Source organism: Camelus ferus, chromosome 26 (genome assembly GCF_009834535.1).
Source record: "Camelus ferus isolate YT-003-E chromosome 26, BCGSAC_Cfer_1.0, whole genome shotgun sequence".
Lineage (NCBI taxonomy): Eukaryota > Metazoa > Chordata > Mammalia > Artiodactyla > Camelidae > Camelus > Camelus ferus.
In genome coordinates this window covers 11,488,540-11,510,116 of record NC_045721.1, presented here as the reverse complement: position 1 = coordinate 11,510,116, position 21,577 = coordinate 11,488,540, and the positions used below count along the sequence as shown (strand labels likewise).

General features: G+C 39.5%; 1 long non-coding RNA gene across 1 annotated transcript in view; it reads left to right on the top strand.

Annotated features, from left to right (window-relative positions):
* LOC116659962 overlaps positions 1 to 21,577 on the top strand; it is a 168,014-nt gene that overhangs the window by 67,151 nt on the left and 79,286 nt on the right. The window lies entirely within an intron of this gene.

Below are 21,577 nucleotides of genomic sequence, written 5' to 3'. Positions count from 1 at the left end.
CGAAGATCAAAAGGGTTAAGTCCCAGGTGCCATTGCTCAGACTCTTAAGATCTTTTCGTTCAAACAGCTTTCGTATTGATGTTAAGAGTTTTGCAAAACTAGACCCATCAAAGTAGCATCTTTCAGAAGAAAGGTTGGAAGTTAGGTTGGATATTTCTGCCGAAAACTGGACGCAGATTCCCCCTTCCCTCACCCTCCGCTTCTGTAACAATAGGGTTAACTACTTTCTGCCGGGTCCTTAGCCTGATCATCTTCAACTCCTATTATTAGCAGCTCAGCGATCTTCAGAGGCCTGATGTTTAAAAACATGCTCGTACCCAATATTGGAAAATGAACATGTTTAGTAACTGCTCGGCTGCCCTTTGTATCTGAGCCTGACGCTCCTGACTCCGTGGGGGGCGGGGTGGGGATCAGACTTCTTACTGAGTTGTAGTTCCAGGCGTAGTTTTTTGTGGGGACCCAACTATGTCTGATACAGACGCCGGCGATGTTACTTAAGGCTCTATGAAGAGGGCAGTGGAGATCAGCATATATATATAGTGTGTGAATCTGGAATGGTTTTCTAGTAGTGCCACAGTATATCGGGGTAGGGCAGGGAACCTTGGCTTGGGCATTTCTGTCTTACATGCCCAAAGATAATTAAGTTTCCTTTTTCTATAAACGTCTCCTTTTTGCATTTAAAAGGGAGAAAAATCTTGATCCTGATGATATGTGTTCTTGAGCTGAATGCCAGCCCACAGAAGCGCTACTGCTCATTTTTGTTTTCATTCAGTGGAGTTAGAGTTACAATATTTCCTACATATGTTCCTTGTTCTCTTCTAACTGTGCAATAGGAGACAAAGCACACCTAAGTAAGTATAGTACAGTGGCTGCACATAGTAGGTGCCTGATAAATACTTGTCCAGTGAATGAAATCGCAACAGAATGCGACAACTATGAAAGTACCCTGGCTTGAATTCCACTGGAAAACATGAGGGAAGTCAGTTACAGGTGATGTGGTCAGGGAAGGCATCCTGGAGGTGGTGACAAGTGCAGGATTTTGATATGGAGAATGGCAATTTGGCCCATTGGAAGTGAGAAAGTATGTTTGCTTTGCTTTCAAGATATGGCAGAGGCAGAGGTTCTCAACCTTTTGTAGCGATAGGTCCATGTGAGAATCTGATAGAAGTTTTGGAACTTTCCTATATCAAAAAAGAATGTAAAAATATTTGCATACATTTTCTGAGATTTCACAGACTAGCTGAAGCAGATCTGTGGAATCCCTAGAAGTCTGTGAACTTGAGTTACCATTTCCATGTTGGGAGGCAGGGAGAAAAATAGATTATTCTTTTCGAGGCCATTATAGTTCCATGGCATTTCCATGGCCAGTAACAGAATTTGGGTAATGGCTGAAGTATTGCAAAGAAAAGTGTGCTATAGAGAAAATGTGTACACCATGGAGGTATAGCACTCCCTTTTGGCAGCTGGACCTTGAACATTTATATTCTTGTAGTATATGAGAATTTTACTTTCATCTCTCAGCAAAGGTTTGGGGGGAGACAGACAAAATGTGAATGTCAAAATTTGGCAGTTGCTAATGCTGGAGGATACTTATCTCCTTATTTGTGACGTTTGACATTTTTCATGAAAAAAATTTATTAATGAAGTTTTACTCTCAGGTAGACATAACCAATCCTATGACATTTCTTAACCTGGCTTGTTAGAATGGAAGTTTTGTATGAAAAAAAAAAAAAAAGGAAACAATACAAGTATGCTGGTGATGCCACACGTAAGATTGTTATTAATAAGTGAAGTCTATATAGAAATAATAGTTTTTCTCTTATAGTGAATTATGCAGTAGGTTGGCAGTGGTCTCAGCAGAAATTAGAGCACTGTGGAACATTGAACAGGTGTTCTCCTGTTTCTTCCTAAACTCACACTTAACTTCATTTTATACTGCTTGGTTAACTAAGTGCCATATATAATTAATAATTATATTAATTAATTATTATATAATGTTATATCATTATGTATTATTATAACAAACTATTATATATGTTATATAATATGTATGTTATACATGTTACATGTAATAATATGTATATTATATAATACATTATGATTTAATAATTATACAATACTATTATATTATATTATTAATATTATTCTATTGCTTCGTTAACTCAGCTCCGGTATTAGTTAACTCCCCGAGTCTGTCGAGCATCTCTGGAGGAGCAGATGGCGGGCTGTGGTTCTCTGAGTACCTGCCCTGCCCCTTTTGAGAAAGGCAGCCACAGTGGTTCCATCACGTGACTAACTCCAGCAAGGATTCGTGCCCACCCAAGGGGACTCTCTAGTTTGTTCTGTGACCTCCAAGGCAGCAGCTTGAGAACAATGCCTTCTAGGTGTGTGCTGTGTTGTAGATGATGAGACAGACCCAATCAGATCTTTTCCCAAGAGCCTTTGAGGCCAGGCCAGGATTTGAACCCAGGCAGTGAGTGTTCCAGTGGGTTGGTAACCACTCTGTTCATGGCCTCAGGAGAAGCAAAGACACTTAAACTGAGCCACTTGCATGACTGAGTCCCACCGTAGGAGCAGTGGATACCTTGACACTGAAGAGCTCACTCTACTGTACTATTTGGGGCGACTGTTTCCTTGCTGACCTTCCAGAACCTTCAGAGTTGCTTATGACTGCAGAGACTATCACTTGTTCTTCCTGTTCCTCAGGTAGCTTCATAATAAAGTAATATCAGTGTAGACAACCTGCTTCTCTCTTTATAACCTGAAGGAGCAGAACCATATGGTAACATACCAATTGCCTGTAACGCTGCCACGATAGGAAGTGGAGCTACAGCTGTCCTGTCCGTGGCGCCACCCTTTCAGTGGTCTTCTCTCCTCCTAGTAAAACAGAAGAGATAGCTTCTCAGAGATGTTATTTGCAAACAGATGTTAACTACAAATCAAATCACATTTTCCAGTTGACTTTTTTTTAAGTAAAATCTTTTTCGGAAAAAAAAAAAAATTCCCCGAACTGTTATGAAAATTATATCCAGAATTTAGCAGCTATGATTTTTAAATGTTTATATAATAAAAAAAAGGGAAAATATAATCAACAAGTAATAAAACCAAATTATTTCATGTCCCTTCTGCTTGAGGGCCATAACCAGCTCTCCATTGCTCATTAAATACCACGAATCCCACAAAATAGGATACGGCTCCCCTCACAGTCTGGCCCCAACCTACCTTTCTGGGCCTAAGGAAATCATGAGATTTCTCTCAGCTTCTGCAGCCCTAAGCTCCACACCTCTGATTTCTTACATAATGGCAAGAAAGTCAATGTAAGCTATTTTCGTAAAGCTTCTGACCATTATCTTATTTATTTTGTCCTCATTGTCTGTCACAGTTCCTGGCACTTAGAGCTGAATGCACATATTTGAACAAAGGAAGTTGCATATATTGCTACAAGCCCCAAAATATGCTGCACGATGCTTACATAACTATTCCATTCATTTCAACCTTGACTGTCTACTTCATACAAGGCCTGGATCTAAGTACTGGCTATTAACCACACTGGGTGCTTACCTATTACTACTATAATGAGACTTTAAAAAAATATTGCTGGGTTCTTACCCACATTTTTCCTCCTTTCAGAGTCATGCCAGGTTTTGGGGGGTTTTTTTGAGTGACTTTAACTATGATAATGTCTTAGTGCATAAGAAAGTGGGACCTCCCCACAGATGGAATGGAAAACTAAGGCCAGGTTAGCCACAGATTACAGGGAAAAATGGTGCAGTGCTCCCTCAATGATCACTTTAGGAGACTGGAGACGAGACAGTCTGACAACAGGGACAGAGAAGGCTGAAGTTTTGTGACCTCATCGGTTTCAAAGGATCCCCCACAACAAACCAGTCAGACAGGCTGGGGATCAAAGAGCTCACAGCTGCTGCTGATAATATAAATCAGCGCATCTTGGAAATAGGAGTGCTAACCAAAAGCTCTTCTTAGCACGTCGGGGCGTGCACGGGCTGGGGTCTAGGCACTGTGCTAGAAAAACAAAACAGATAAATCCCTACCCTTGTGGAACTTATGGTCTAGTGGGATGACAGACATTAATCAAATAATCCCAGATAGCACCAATCAAATGTGTAATTCCAAACTGACACAAGTACCTGGGAGGCAAGGTACAGAATTTCATGAGAGTTTATGTGGCCCATCTCTCTCCCAGAAGGAACTTGGGTGCAGGATTCATCCTCAAAGTCTAGCCCAGAATGGTACACAGGGAGGTGTTCAAAATGTTTTTGTTGAAGGAACATATTCATCTACTTCTGACATGGAAGTGATGTATGATATTTGTCTATATTGCATAGCATTGACTAAAATACACAGCAGATATTCCCTCAAATGCTGATCGTCACCCACTGCCACTGAAGCTGTTGGCTTTTGTTCCGTGACTGCAAATCCATAGATCATGTATCTCCAAATGCATCCTGTTTCCTTTACCACCATGACAGCATATGAATTCTGATTATACCGGTAGCATCATCAAGAACATTCTTTATGGCCAAAGTCCTTATACACACTCATAATTTGCTCTTCTTTCTCAGCAGCACCAGCCCCTGACCGCTCTTCTGTGTAGCTCATAATGTTTTCTGAAGAGGTACAACCGCATTGTTTCTTCTGCCATCTGCGGAAACTGTGTCATCCTCCAGCCGTCCTGTCTATCGTTTTCCTGTTTCCTCTCCATCTCTGTAGCTGTGTGAGGTTTTTGGTTTTTTTTTTCCTGCATCCCTTTTCTCTTCATTGCTGCCCTGTTGCTCTTTCATCATCTTCTGCTTGGAATCCTGTCATTTTTTGAAGTCAGCTTTTTGCTGAAAGAGTAGACAACACGTCTCCTGGTTTATTTTATCTTTTTTTTTTTTTTTTTTTTTTTTAACAGTGCTCTTGCTTAATTCTTTTCCAAGAAACACGCTCAGACACAGGTCTGATTTTTTCTGTATGTGTTGTTTGTCTTCAGCTTTAAATGGACAGGGAGTGAGAGAGCGACCTTATTTTCATTGGCAGGGAAAGAAAGACTGTAAAAAGGAAATTCTAACAACAGAAAACATGTTATATAAAATATAGAATATCCAGCATGTTGAAAAATACAGAGGCATGATTTTGAAGATAATTTAATGTTCTGGAAATACAATGTAATGTTAAATGAAAAAGCATTTTGAATAGACTTTAGGTTAGGTAGATTATATATTTACATTTATGGACAGGAAAAATACTGGAGAAGTATACCAAAACCTTCATAGTGGTTTTCTCCAATGATGGAATTTTCACTTTTATTTCTTTTATATGTTTCTTAAAGAGGAAAGGAAGGTATATAGTTTCAGAACAAAGCATATTCCTATTTGTCCAACTCTGGCCTCGTGGATTTTATCTGTGTGGCACCCCTACTGTTACCAATCAAGTGTGTGAGAGGCAGTATCAACACGTGGAAAGCCCTCTTGTTCGTTTCCTTTAATGTTATTTTAAATACCCAAGCACAGCAGCCTAAGTCAAGCCAATTGTTTTAAATCTAGAAGTCACAATTACCATAGCGTTCACCCACCGGAAATCTGTTCATGGCTATGCCAAGGACACAGCCACATGTGCCCCATACTGTTTTGTACTTACGTTACTGGTGTTTACATCCTGTTTTGTTAGGTACAGTCGAATGTCAGCTCCCTGGGTAAGCACCTTGATTACGTCTACCTGTTGGTAATGGTGGTCTTGAGTTTATATGAAAGTCAGCTCTAGAAAAAATGGAGTAGATTTATTGTTTATTTTGTGTGTGTGTGTGAGAGAGAGAGAGAGAGTGCGCTTATGTGTATACTTGTCTGTGTTTATGTAGTTCCTAGAGATTTGATATTCTAGGGAAAGTGGAAGGTGAATTTTGAAGTGGTTGTTTTTTTTTCCTCTGATGGTATTTTTGGAAGTTTTGCAGGGGACGGGGACAAAACTTTTTTTAAAAATTAGAATAAATTTGTATTTAAAGTTAGGTACTAATATTTGTTACTAGAAGTTAACTTATTATAAAATAGTTTCAGAAAACTGCTCAATAAGAAAATTTTGTTGGAAAACTATCTGTAATTGTCAAAGTACAGTGTTTAATTTTCTGAAGACAAGCAAGACAATACTACTCTACCACAATCCTACCACCAAAATGATAATAACCAGATTTCCTTGACTGTGATCTCAACCAGGATCTCTGGATCTGAGACTACTCACCTGAAAATTGAGGGAGTTGAGTTAGACCTCAGATCACTGAGGTCCCTTACAGTTCTAAAAACAAAAAGCGTTTTTGCTTGGATCTAAAACGTTGTAAAATTAAGAAGGAATTTGGTGCCTTCTTTAGCTTATTCATTTATGATCTAAAGGTTGAGTAGGCGCTTCCTGTTGTCCAAGCTGGATTTCAAAGGGTTGGATGTGGCGTTAATAGCTGGTACTAGCTTCTGTTTAATTCATGCGAAGAATTTAGGAAGAAGTTGGCAAGATGGAAGAGGAAGGAGACATAATTTTGAGAGTCTCCAGAGGGCAGACTTGGACCAGCGAAAGCAGGTTACCTGGGAGCACACTGAGACTCAACATGAGCAAGAGGTTTCTAAAGCGTGAACTGCCTGAAGGCCTGGCTGGCTCCTCCAGCAGGGGCAGCTCTTCGTCTCCAGACAGGCAAAGAGGCCGGCTTACTTCCTGCTGATGTCTGCGGAGGGAATCCGCGTTATCAGGTGGGAGGTCGTGCTTCAAAGAAACCTCAAAGTCCTTTCTGGAGCTGGGGTTCTTTGATGTGGTGTTATCAAAGGGTGTTGAGAGACGGGCAGAGCACAGAGTCTCTTCAGGTGTTTGGACGAAGAATGAGGCTGGTATTTCCACAACACAGCCTTTGCCACCCTGGTCTCTCCTCCCTTCTCCAGATGGTTTCACCTTCTGTATTATGTGAAAGAAACTGGCTCTGTTTGGAAATAGTAGTCAAGCCAAGATATAAACTAACATGGGAAGGAGTTGCAACGGTCAGTTTCATCCCATTGTTTAAGGCATTCGGCTGAGACCAGAGCAGGGAATATGCCACAAAGACCATGGGAACTGTATACAGATAATCAGCATCCTTGGCTTGACATAAAACTATGCTTGTAGCTGCTGACTTGGAATTTGTATTTGCTTTTTCCCATTTAACATGAAAGAAGAAACTAAATAAATAAAGATAATGAGTAGGAAGGTGATTAAAAGCATAAAAAAATCCAACTGAGCAATCAAAATAGCCACAAAAGGTCAGATAAGGGTATTCTGGGGTTTGTGGGTTATTTTATTTTGTTTTGCCTTGTCTAAAAGCAAAATACATAGTCATCACCCAGCAAGAATAAAAAACAGAAGAAAATGCCTTCCTGAGGGGAAGATTGCAAGTGAACTGGCCCAGAGGTTGAAGGCATTGCCAAGGGGCAGACAGGTGGGAAAGCCCTTGGGCTGTACATTTTTCTGTTATTGCAGGAGCAAACTTGTCTTAACATTTTGGGCAGTGGCTCTTTAATTCCCCAAGGCCAAAGCTTTCCTACAGTTACTATTCCAGCCACATACAGACAAGGGTAGTATAATGAAGTAGCCATCCCTCGTGAGCTCAGTTTTATCCAACTGGAAATCAAATCAGTCTAACCTGAAGAAAACAATTTAAGAGAAGTGCCAAGCATAATTTTCCTGTATCCAAAATGGGTACATGTTAAAAGAATGTTCTTTGCCCAAGAGCTGACTTGGCTGAAGAAATGTTCATGCAAAAGAGAAAGCCATCTTACATGAGAATAAAAATGAACTTTTCTTTTCAAAAATTCAATTTAAACCTAAATTCACAAACTACAGCATATGTAAAAATTCAGAATATTTTAGCTCCAGCTTTAAAGAAAGTTTGAAATGCCTTGGAATTCTAGAATTCTCTGTCTCTGAATGTCATGGTCAACTGTTAGTGAAATTTTACGTTAGAAATTATTTAGAATTAGTCCAACATTCAGAATCCTGGTGCATGTTAGGGAAAGAAGGGGAAAAACAGGGATCTGAAAAGATACTTTAGCTCTTTACTATTGACTGAGAGAGGAAAAATCTAGGAGCAAAAACTGTTTGCTTCTCAGTAGATTAATTTTTAATGTTACCGGCCGATTATTCTAACACAAGAGTAAAGCAAAGAATTTCCTCCAGGAGGTTTTCTTTGTCTTTATGAGAAAATAATATAAAAGAATCACACCAAGTTAATAAAGCAGTTATGTGTGCATATAAAGTTTAAAAGATGGAAAGAATTTTTGAGGTAATGGAGTGCATATGAAAGAAAGAAATGTTTACTTTAAAAACATGAAAATTCAGAATTGCATGAAAAATAAATGAACCCATAATTGTACCAGTTAGAGACATTATTGTTAACATTTTGGTGCATTTCCTTCCTGTGTGCTTGTGTGAGTCCATCTATTTAATATTTTTAAAATCAAAATTGGAGTGGCATTACAATCATTTTTATTTTAAACTATATCTTTGTGCAACATATCATGTTGTTGAGTAATCTCCCAAAACACTGATTTTAACATAATCATTAAAACTCATTTAAAAATATTTATCAGGTGCCAAGTGTTAGACAAAGTACAGCAATGCATTAACTCACTTCATCCTCAGGAGAGCTTAAGGCCCCATCATTTTTATTGTAGTTTGCTTTTTTTCTTTACTTTTTTGTCTTTAACAAATGGAGCAACTGAGCTTAAAAGAGGTTCAGTAACTTGCCCAAAGCCAATAAATGGTGGGGCTGTGACTTGAAACGATTTGGTTCTAACTCTATTGCCAATATTCTTAGTAATTGTGATATCACCTCTACATGACAAATGGAAGTGATCCCAATAAAATGTCAAAACTTTTTTTTACTTGTCAGGAGATCAATTAACTTCCTTCAGAAGCCTTACTAAGTAAATCTCCATGACAGCTATATGAATCGCATCCTCCCTCAGAGACCAAATACTACTGTCTGTTTAAGATCTTCAGTTTTCTTTTTGGAAGCTCTTGAGTTTTAAAAGGGCAACACCGTACATTTGCCTCTATGCTTGGAGAACACTGTAAGCCTCCCTTAAAACTGTGTAAGAAAATCCAGAGAACATCATATCTGCTGCTTTTTTGTAGGAATGTTTATATGAACCATAAACCAGAGTAGATGTCACTCTGTCTTCTGGCACTTGCCGTGTGCTGCGCTGCATTGCTTCTCTCATCGTGTGCAAGCCCTTGTCCCGCCTCAGCTGTAAGCTTCTGCGGTACATTCTGTCAGTTCTTGCATTTTCAGAATCTAGCACATCATCTTGAAAAAGTTATTCAACATTTTCTGGCAATATGCATGATGGCAATTGTGTTCAGTGTGTCAGTCCTTAAATACTAGATACTTAAATGCTCAACAACAGTCATCTTAAATGAATTAGCCTTCATAGAGAATCTTCCTTCTGAGGCAGAGACGATGCTAAGTGATAACAAACCAGGTCCACTTACCTCCTCAGCACAGAGGGAATTGACATGCCAGGTCTCCTTCCCAGTTTAGTGGGACCATGTCTGTGTGACTTAGTTCTGGCCAATAGAACATGGGCAGAGTGATGTACACCCTTCTGGTCTTGGTCCTTACTCCCTACAACCTCCTCTGTGGCATTCTCCCCCCAACACACACATACAATTCATAGGGAAAACACAACTAGTAGATTCATAGGTCCATGAATCTCCATGTGGAAGGTCACCTACTGAATACTGAATCTGACTGTGATGTGATGTGAGCTGTTGAGGTTTGGGGGTCGCTTTATAGCTCCTAATCTCCTGTTGTGTCTCGTACTGAGTTTCACTTATGCCACTACTTATGGCACTACTGCTGTCATGTTTCTTTTCCTTTTGCCTCTACTCTTTCTTCAACCTGCAATTCCCTCCTCCCATGTCTTTACCTGTTAAAACCCTACTTATGACTCAACTCAAATGTCCTTTGGGTGAAGCTGTATCTCTCATCACAGGCGGAATAACCATGCTCTACTCTACACTGTCGCCGAACTTGATTTTCTTACTGTACTTTCACAGTTGAGGGTGGTCACCATCGTATCCCTAGTTCTAGCCCAATGGCTGGCATTTGTTACCACTCAGTAATACTTGTCAACAAATGACTAGATGAAAGATTGAAGGGACAGATGGGAGCATGTCACTTCTCCTACAGGTCTGATGAGTTCTTTGCCTATGGGATCATGTCTCACTTCCTGGTGACAGGTGCAGAACTTGGCATAGGGAGTCATTTAAAAAATGTTTGCGGAATGGCTAAAGTGCTCTATTGATGATGATGGAAAGAGGTTTTGTTTTTTTTTCCTTAGAATAAGTGTTCATCAGACTTTTATAATTCTTGGAATATAACAACTGTCACAGATGGGAAATTTATCACTAAATTTGACCTGAATTCCCTTTGTTGCAGTTTCAAGTCTTGTGTGATTCTTAGTTACCCTACAGTCACAGCACTTGGAAGCAGGAAGAGGTTCAGTTCGCATAAACTATTTCTGTCTGATGTATTTACAGAAGAGATGGTAATGATTCAACTGCTCTAAATCAATGCGGCTGCCTTATTTCAGGAAAGACCGGGTTTGGAGAGTCTTCTGTCATATATTCCTTTTCCCTGGTGGTTTCTGTAATTTGTCACAGATTCATGCTTGTATGGAGGCGGAAAATAGGGATATAATAATCTGGGGAGAAGAGAGTGGGGTGGCAGCCGGTGAGGCCAACTCTATTGCTGAAGGCTCAGTGATTAAAACTATTCTAGTTATAAAATCAAGAAGAGTGTGGCACGTGGCTATGTAAGGTGGTAAAAATTACATGGAATTAATGACTAAGAATATGGCCATCATCCAAAATATAAACACAATCTGATTTCAGAAAATACAGCTAAGCATTGAAAATGCTACCATGATTGCTGTTGTGCTGAACAGCCCTGAACTGTGCCCTGAAATGTAGCAGATATGTTTATTGGCAAATAGCATATGGACGGCAAAATAAGGTTTTACATTTTAATTGAAGATTCCAAATATATTTTGGTAAAAAGTTAAACAATAAGGAAGCTACAGATTAAAAAAAAAAAAAAAAAACTGGCTCTCTTCGCAACCTCTTTCCCACTCGAGCTGCACTGTCCTTCCCAGAAGTCACCTCTGTTCGGGGTGTGTGTTACGCCTCTAGCCTTCTGTGCGATTGCCAACGAGTATTTGCCTATACAAATGTGATGGAGAGCAGTCCTTACATGAATGTTATCATACCACCTATATCATTCTACAGCTTCTTTTATTTATTCAACCATGATGTCTTGAAAACCCTTTCATATCCACACCTATAGATTGGCCTCATTCTTTTTTTAACTATTGCTGCGACTTCCACCCTGTGGATTTACTACACTTTATTTAACCAGATTTGCATTATTCCTGAATATTTATTATTGTGAACTGCTATAATGAAAATCACTGCACGGGTTCGCATAGGCACATGTGTGAGTATTCCTGCAGGTTGAAAAGTGCCAGGTATCTATAACAGTGTCAATTCTGAACATTAAAAATCATTGTATTTAGTTAGTATACCTCAGTTTAAAAAAATATAGATCTTAATGTAAGAATGATGCCCCACGTGGCTTCTGTGTGGAAGAAGACTAGGAGGGGTGGGTGGAGGCTGGGACTGGTGCAGTAGGCAGCAGAGATGATGATGGGGCTGGGAGTAGCAGCAGAGATGATGATGGGGCTGGGAGTAGGAAGGCCGCAATGGAAGACATTTAGAAGGGAGAAGGGGCAAGACTTGTGACTGAGGAGACTGGGGGTGAAAGGAAAGGGACATTCTAAATGTCACCCAGCTTTCTGGCCTGGGTAACTGTGTGGACAGTAGTACCGTTGGCTGAGATGGGGTCCTGGGAGACAGAGCCGGTTTGGGAGCAAGTGACAAATTCAGCTTTGGACATGTCTGAGGGGTCTGGAAAGCTTCTTGGTCTTGCCTCTTGTTATTCCAGCTGAGGCGGGTGAAATCCAGACCCGTCTCACACCGCAAGGCGCTGGCAGCACCAAGGGGACCTTCTGCCCCGCTTCCTCACTATTGTTGCAAAGGTCTAATGAGCAGGACAAAGTGGCATGGCATTTGTGAGTTGCCTATTCATTTCACTTTCTCTGATTTCATGGTTGAACATCTTTTTCTTATTGATTTGTAAGAGACTTTTATGAATTCTGGATAATCCTTTGGAAGCTATAAATGTGGCAGATATTTTCCACCAGTTAGTTACAAGTCTTTTTAATTTTGTTTGTGTGTCTTTTGTCATAGAACAGCTTTAAATTTTTAGGTAGTCAAACCTATCAATCTTTAGTATGGTAGCTTCTGGGGTTTGTGTTTTGCTTATGAAGTCTTTTCCCTTCCATGATTATGAAAATACTTGCCTATAGTTTTCTTATAACACCTCTGTAATTTGTTGTTGCTGTTAGGTGCAAGATAAGGGTCATGGTTAACACAGTGCAAAGCCTCACTCAATGACCCGCCTTCCAGATTTCCATGTAAGTAGAATTTTTGGATGCGAGTCTGGTTCTTCCGGTAGGAGACACTTATAAGAGACTTGTATTTGAACTGAGGTATTTAGAGAGGAAGGAAGGGCATGGGGTATTCGTTTGGCAGACTTGGATCTTGGCAGAGGTAGCAAGTTCTAGAATCAGCAACTATGGTGGCTGCTTCTAATTAGGCAGATGGATTCCTGTTTTGGCAGCTAACCGAGATGTCAGAGGGACGTAGTTCTGAAGCAGCAGCTGTGGTGCCAGCTTCTAAGTCTGCAGCTTCCTCCCGTACATGCAGCAGGCGCCTTAGCTGTTTAACTCGGGGGTCTGGTTTTGGTAGTGACCCTGGAAATTCAGGACATTTCTTCATTTATTTCCTGCAACAATTTTGTAAGCTCCACATATCCCTTAAGAATTCCTTTTATCTTATGCTAGCTTGAGTGGATTTTGTTGTCTACAAGTAAGACCCTTAACCAAAGCAGGATCTAACATTGTTCTTTACCCAAATCTGTCCATAATTACATTTTAAGAGTAAATTTATGCACTTTTCCCCATTGCTTTATTTATCTACTTCTATACCCAATTCAATACAGTTGTAATTGCTGTCATTTTATATTATGTTTTAATATAAGTGGGGATGTCCCTTTTCATTGATTAACTTTTTCAAAATTTTCTTGGTTATTAATGCACATTTTCTTTTCCAAATGAACTTCAGAATTAATTGATTGAGTTGCATAAAAATATAATTAGCATTAGGATTTCACCTGCATTTAATTTATGCATTAATTTGATAAAATGCTTTAAAACAGCAGTTTTCAAATGTTTGGTCTCTGGATCCCTTTATACTCTTAAAAATTATAGGACTTCAGAGAGCTTTTATTTATATGGAATATATCTATCAATATGTACCATGTTAGAAATTAAAACTGATAGTTTAGAAATATTTGTTAATTCATTAAAAATAACCATAAGACACATTATATTTAAATATATGTGGCATATTCATTATGAAAAATAACTACGTTTTCCAAAACAAAAAAAAAAATAGTGAAAGGAGCAACATTATTTTACATTTTTGCAAATCTCTTTAATATTTGGCTTAATAAAGAGAATTGGATTCCTATTTCTGCTGCATTCAGTTGGTTGTGATATGCGGTTTTGATTGACATATGTGAAAAAAAATTCAGCCTTACACAGACATGTAGTTGGAAAAGGCAATAGTGTTTTAATAGCCATTTCAGAGAAGTGTGGATATTTTTCTTTGATACCACACTACAACCTCATAATAAGACATAAGCTTCGTAGAGGTTAGTAAAAATGTGGAATCTGAAATCCTATCAATGAAATTTTTGTACTCTAATTCATTAAAATCCCTTGATCTGTCTTGCACTTTAAATAGATCTTTTAGCCGTTGATCTTGTAACATGATGCATTAGCCATTTGGCAAATATTGGTTTACTGAGTTACGCTGATTGCAAATATTAACACATTTCATTACACAAAATTTTAGAATTTCATTCATTAATATCACCACTGATCTCATCAAAAAAGTTCTCAAGGATTAGAAAGCTGACAAACTCCCTATTGTAACTACAAGTTCTTCAAAATTCTAATTTTCACTTAAATGCTTTAATTTTATTATTAGCAATAAACACTGTTAGTTGTTTCCTTTGAACATTACAGGCCCACTTCATCCTCTTTCAAAATGTGTTTGCCAAATACTCAACAATAACCATAGTTTTTTTTTGTTTGTTTTGTTTTTTTGTCATTTGTCCTTTCAAGTAAAAATGGTGTTCTGTGAAAAAAGTAGATGAATTACTTTATAAAATGATCAAACTTTGAGTTAGTAGAGCTTCTGGAGTTCAGACATGAGGAGAAGGAACTGTGGATGTGAACTCCATTTACTTCATTACTGATACCTTCATTTCTTAGTTCACACTTTGGGGATTATCTTGATGGACTGAATAATCAGTTTATTTGACAGATACATATTGAACACATGCCATGTGCCAGACACAGTCCGTCGTGGTCTTAAGTATAACAAAACGGAATTGTGAAACTCATATTTTAATGAGGTGAGACAGATTACAATTGACCCTTGAACAACTGGAGGTCGGGGTGGGGCTAGTGACTCTCATAGTGGAAAACCCCTGTCTGACTTTACAGTCTGGCCTCCACATCCGCGGTCCTGCAGCCAGGGACTTGCCACCTCAGAGGGTGTAGTAATGTCCTACGTGTTTAGTAGAAAAAAAAAAAAATCTGTGCATCAGTGAACCCACGCAGTTCAAACCCATGTTGTTCAAGGGTTAACTGCACAAACATTTAAACAAATAAATATAATCCCCAATAATCTAAGCACTATGAGGGAAGATAAAACAGGATACAGATGTAGAAGATGACAGAGGTGTGATCAGGGGGCAGGGATAAAGTGAGAGACAAGTGATGGAGGAGGGTGGGCAGAGCTCTTCCAACAGGGTGGTCAGGGAAGACCAGCTTGGCCTTTTGACCAGAGAGCTGTGTGAAGTAGGGCAGCGAGCAGCGTGATTACCCGAGGGGAGACTTTCTGGGCAGAGTGAAGAGCAGGTGGTCTGGGAACGGGAATACTCCAGCAGGTAGGAGGAGCTGTAAGAAGCCAGAGGTTGCAGCAGACAGAGCAAGGAAGGAGAGGCTGCTGCCAGGTCACATCTTGGAAGGACTTGGAATCTTACTCCAAGCACGCTGGCACACCGTTTGTCAGGGTGCTGACCCAGCAGGGTGGTGCAGTGATGACTGCTTTAGCCTCCATTTCTCTGATTTATGATTTTATCTTTTTTATGTTTTAAGAACCACCATGGAAAATACCTAATCTACAATTGGAGAGCATTCCCAAATAGGCAGTCCTGCTCCTCCTGGTGCTCCTTTTCCTTTCAACACAGTTAAGGACTCGCAAGTGGGTTCTGATTACTTATGTCGGTTGCCTTGGGAGCCAAACATAAGGGAACATACTGATGGATCAAAATACAGTAAAGACAGTCTAAAAGGCTCTTTCGGTATATTTTTATTTCCATCTCACTGTCCTTATCAGTCAGTTCCTATCCAGTAGCTAAAATATAGAAATGCTTAAACTTAATGTTCTAGCTTAAAGTCAGTGTTCCAAGAGACTTCCAACCTGACAGCAGTAAAATACTTAACTCTATTAGTCTTATGTTTCCAGGAATTTCACAGAGATGCTTTTGTCAGATGATTTCCAGCAAGAACATATTGAAATGCATTTATCTCATCTGTCTGTGAAGACCTTTGAGTAGAAACAGATCATCGGAGGGATTTAGCCATAGGGTCAGATCCTTCTTTTAAGTCCTCATCACCCAGCTCTTAGTGCATGACATTTGAGGCACTTATTTGCCAACACAGATGGAAGGTAACTATTGATTCAAGATGCTGACAGTGCTTGGTAGGACTCTGTACATGTAACCCAGACACTGGAATGGATTTTTAAATTACCCTCGCTACTCAATCTTCTCTTCAGTTCCCCCAGATCTGGGAAAACACTCCATTAACAGTAAAATGCTGAGATAATATTTAGAAGCTGCACCTACCTGTTAGGGTTTCAGTCTGGAATTTGGGGCTTGCTAATGACTCTTGCCATCACTCTGCATGTCTCTGCCCACCACCAGTCACCCCGAATATCGTTCCCTTCCTTGTACTTCAGATCTGTCTCCCACATGCCCCTTGGAAATGAAGGCCTCTGCCTTACTTGTCTTTCTAGCCCCAGAATGCACAGCATATGCCTTATAAGTGGTAGAAAGAACTCCACAAATATTTAAGCATAAAGAAGAACCCAAATATCAAAATTTGGAGTCAAAATTTGGAGTCCACTGAAGTTGTTTACAATTTTGGAATCAGATTCTTGCATTTAGGTCTTAACAACTCAGGAAACAGCTCTTTATGTGTGTTGGGAGCTGTATACATACAGCTAGGTCATAACCTTCTTGTTATTTTGATGCAATTTTTTCATTAGCAAATGACATAGTATTCCTGGTTGATTCCTCTGATCAAGATTTCTATTAAGTCAGTAGAAGAGATTAAATCAAGATAATTGAAAAGACTTGTAATCCTTTAAATGCAATCATTCATTTCTAAATCTGATTCCAGTGACAGGTCTAGGCTTGGGTTGTCTTCTTTCTCTGATAGGGAAATTTTGTAGTAGGCAGGACCCACGTCTGGGCAAAGAGGAAATAGTAATTCTTTCAGGCTTTGACTTCAGGAAAATAGACTCAGGGAGAGCAACTTAGCTGCCTACAGGCATGCATAGCAGTAAGAACTACAGAGGTGATAGAGGACATTTAGGAGAGCCTTTCCTTCCCTTTCTCCATATGCCCTATAAATGGATAGGCAGATACATGTTGGTAAAGAGTCCCCAGCTGGTAAATGGAAAATCACACATAAATGACCAGCCCATCCAGGCTGGAAGGGACAGCTCAGAGAGGATGACCTTGTGTTTGAGGGCCCTGAGATTGCAGCAAGTAGTGGAGGGCTGCCCTTCTCAGGAGGGAGGAGGAGCAGCCCCAGAAAGGAGAGCCTCCCCACTGAGTATTCTCTGGTCCAAGAAGTCTCTTTGATTTTTTTTTCATCACTTTATCAGTTGTGCATCAGTTTGCATGAAAACATAGTGAATGCTTTGTTAGCTATGGGGTGTATACTCCTTCATACATCAGTGGGACTTACTCTGATTGCTTAAATTTCTCAACATAGTGAGGCACTGGCGGTAGGGAGAGGCTGGAGAAGGCAGTATAAATGCATTACGTGTCTCATCTTTCATGTAGATAGTATATTAAGATGTGGAATTGCTGAGTTAAAGGAATATGTGTCTTCAAAAAAATTTTTTAATCCTACTAAATGGCCCACAAAAAATGTCTGTAGTAATTTTACTCCCACCAATACTGTAAGAAAGAACTTCTTTCTCCACATTCTTATCTGTGTATGATACTATCCGTTTTTTAAAATTGCCAAATTTAGGACAAAGAAGTTAAATTTGGTATTTATTTCATATTTGATGATTATTTATTTTTACCTAATTAGTGAGCTTTGCATTTAAAATAATAATCACAACCTGTTTGCAAGGATTGTCAAGGAAAAATGGGATGCACTGCTGAGTCCCGAATGCCAGGGGGTCAACCTGTGGACACGAGGACAGAGGAGTCTCAGTCAGTGCTTGGCGCACGTGAGAGACAGGAAGTGGCTGAGGACCTGGATGTTGTTTTTGCTCTTCTACAGTCTTTACCTTGATGTTTGCCCCCAGGGCTCCCTCCGGCTCTCCAGTTGACCACTGCAAGGTGTATCTAGATCCAGTTCCCACTGCAGTGCTCTCTTATGTTTAAGGCTGTGATCTTTCAATCAAATACCCACCTCTTGTTTTTAGGGATTTTTTTTTCATAATTTCTGTTCAATTGAGAGCATAACTGTCTTATTTTCTGGCACATTACAAAATATATGCTTATGTCATTTCTAGGGAATTAGAAGCAGAAGAATGGGTTGCTCAGTCTGCCATCTTTCATCTCCTGCTTCTCCAAGTGCAATCCCACTAGGAGTGTATTTGAGATAGATAGATAGATAGATAGATAGATAGATAGATAGATAGATTTAAATCATTTCAGTCACATTCCACTCAATGAATATCTGCTTAAGAGTGAGGATGAGGAGTCAAAAATCAGGTGGCCTACAGAATGAGCCTCTGTCTGTGCTCAGTGTAAGTCAAGTATTTGGTACAGTATGGCCTCTGAATGCAAGCCAACCACTTCATTGGAGGCTTAACTGAAGAACAACAATCTGTTCCAGTGATGGAGGAATAGCTGTGCTGGACTTGCCAAATAACCATAGGTTGGTCTTCAGTGTAGTATCTTCCTACAGAATTTTCAATGCTAATTTTGACTATAGAATATATTATCTTTACATGTTGACCTTAGAACCCACCTCTCAGCCCTAACGTGGAAGGTGTAACTCCACTATATCAATGTGATTATTTTTAAAAAATTAAAAATAGTGAAATATTTGAGAATAGCATGTAATTGAGATCATTTGTAGAAGAAATTTTTGGTTTCAGGGCAAAGCATGTAGAGAAATGAGATAGTAAGTGATTCTGGAGCCTGGAAACTGTAGGATGGAGACCAAGGGCAGGTCAGGTGGAGAACACCGTTTGCAGTCAGGAAAGTGGGAGGTGACATTACCACTCAGCACCTCACAGGAGCCCCATCAAACATGAGCTGGGGTAACGCACAGCTCAGGAAATGACCAGAGAACTTTAGGGCTTCCTCTGAAAATCGCGTTATACTCTTTGATATTATATTTTTTAAGAAATAAATTCTAAGTTCCAACTACAATCTTTATTTAGTCAAAGTATTGGCTAATTATTTGTGTTTTTGTTTCCAGATTCCTGCCAACAATTTAATATTGATTTTTGCCATCTGTCACTTAGCCGTGTCTCTCAGATTTGTATCAACTAGATAATTGCTTAAAAAGTACTTATCCAAATCACAGATAAAAAATGCCAAATAGGGCAGAACAAAGATGAGAACCATGTGGTGCTTTGCAAGGGGGCACTCCACTCCCTGTAGTTTATAATCCTAAGAATTTTTAGAGACAGAAGGATTTTTCAGAATATCTAATACAACATTCATATTGATGAGAAACAGAGACCTGGAAAGTGGGTTGATTAAAATGGAAAAAAAAATTTTTTTAAGTAGGCTGGGTGGTTCAAGGACATACAACTAGTTTTTCATTTATTCAAGATGTGTGTGTATGTGGGGGGAGGGGGGGAAGGGGTGTTTATTTATTACATGAACTCACTTTTACTGGAGGAGTCCAGATCCTCCCCTGACTCTAAGACCAATGCTCTTTCCCACTAATTCTTTTGACAAAGAATCATGAATTATCACTGCTGAATACAGATATTTATTCAGCTTTTAAAGTCCCTGTGTTATTTTCATCTATCTGCAGGGATCTCATGGGATAGTCTATAAAATACTTTGCTAATGTTAAGATGAATTGACTGTAGCATTCTCCTCCCCTAACAAGTAAATGATTTTATGGATTTCACTTGGCATTGCTTGTGTGAAAATTCATAAAGGGAAACTTCAGTAAGATGGAGTCTGGAGGGCAGAAGGGGAAGCTCTTACCCACGTACCACACAATGCCAGTGTAGACCCCAACAGGAAAAGGTGTACCTTGCATTACTGGCAGGAAGTGACTCTACTTTTCTACCACCCACAGGAGAATAAAGATTTTTCTCCTTGCCTGACAACAGCCCAACCAATGAGAGCTATCACAAATCAACCAATGAAAATCCACTATACTTCAAACTTCCAGTTTCCTCCAATGAGCTTTTTGTTTATACAGCTCCTCCCAACTTTCCCTTCTCAGTACAAGAGTTTCCTTTCTTTTGCTTTATTGACTTGTATATAGTTTACCCTGGTTCCACATTGCTCCCAAATAAATCCCTTATGCTGATAAACTAACTGGCTATTTTGTTGTTTTATATTAACACTTGTATTTTAATGAACTTGTTTGTTCACTCCATCCCTAGTCCTATTCTGTCTCCCTCTATTTGCCCAGCTTAGAAAATCTTATCCGTTGTGATGACTCCCAAATATATATCATCAATTCCTCTAGTCCTTAAAGCTTCAAACTTTTCTCTTCCCATATGTACCACAGATCTCAAACTCAACATATTCAAAACCAAACTCATGGTCTCTTCCTTGTCAATCCCATTTCTTGTCCTGCATTTCTGCTGTCTTTGATACCATCACAATTGACTTAATATTTGGGGCTAAAAACTGGAAAGGTTCCAGTTTCCTACTCTATTTCCTCATCAACTATCTTGATTCTCTCTCTAGATTCTTATAGTTTAGATGCTCATTTTGTTTTTTTTTTTTAACCACCACAATAGCCTCATAACCCATTTCCAAGTTTCAATGCCTTTGATTTCTAGTACTCTCTCCATAGTGTTCTTTCTTCAACATCAATCCAGTTTTTACCAAATTGGGCAGCTGTGGAACATTATTTTGCAGTATCCTAAAATATTTTCCATGGAAAAATAATTGCTTATTGTGGTAGGCAGAATTCTAACATGAATCCTCATGATTCCTGGCCCCCTTCTAGAGGTCCTTTTCAGTTTTCTTCCACATATCGCCTCCCCCCACCCCTTTGGAGGACTTGCACACTCTGATCCCAGCCTATATTTCCAGCATGGTCCCCCATCACTTTCCCACATTTAATTGTGCTCACTCTTGGACCAAGTCTTGGTAGTTCAGGCTTCCTTAACCTTGCACTTGTCTAATTTTTTGAGACACACTCACACATCCCTTCTGTGACAAGTCCCTATCGCCCCAGGCAGATATGCTTGCTCTTTAAACTCCCATTGGATTTTGTATATAAAGCCCTTAGGTCCCGTGTCACATTATATGACAGTCACAGTTCACCTCCTCCTACCTGACTGTGAGCTACTTGAGGAAAAGAACTGTATTTTACTCATCTTGGTATCCTTCATGACAGAAGATCTCAGACTTAATTTTCTGGGGTCTCTGCACATATTACTGTTTCCTTTATAAAGACTGAGGCAACATTAGCTTGTCTATAATCTTCTACCTTTTTTCCCTGGGTTTAATTTTCAATTATGTGTGTGTGTGTGTGTGTATGTGACCAATCATGAGAAATAGGGAGAGTGGAGAAATGGGAAGAGGAATATTGAGGCAATCCTAGGGAGTAAGAATGAGCAGAGGTTCAACATGGAAAGGAAAGTTCTGAAACTGATAATCTAGCTACTCCTGTCCCTTCCAGAAATACCTTGAATGCTGAATATTGTTCTCTTTTTCAGACCCCAGCCCTGCTGCCCATTTTCCTTTGGTCTCTCCCTTCTCAGGGGCCACTCATAACTTTCACTTCATTTAACCTGAACCCATCCTCAGTGCCTGCTTCACATGTAGTCACCCGATTAGGAGTGTTTTCACCTGTTGTAAGCAAGAATCAGCACCCTCAGCATCTGTCCTTAGAAGGGATATGCAGTG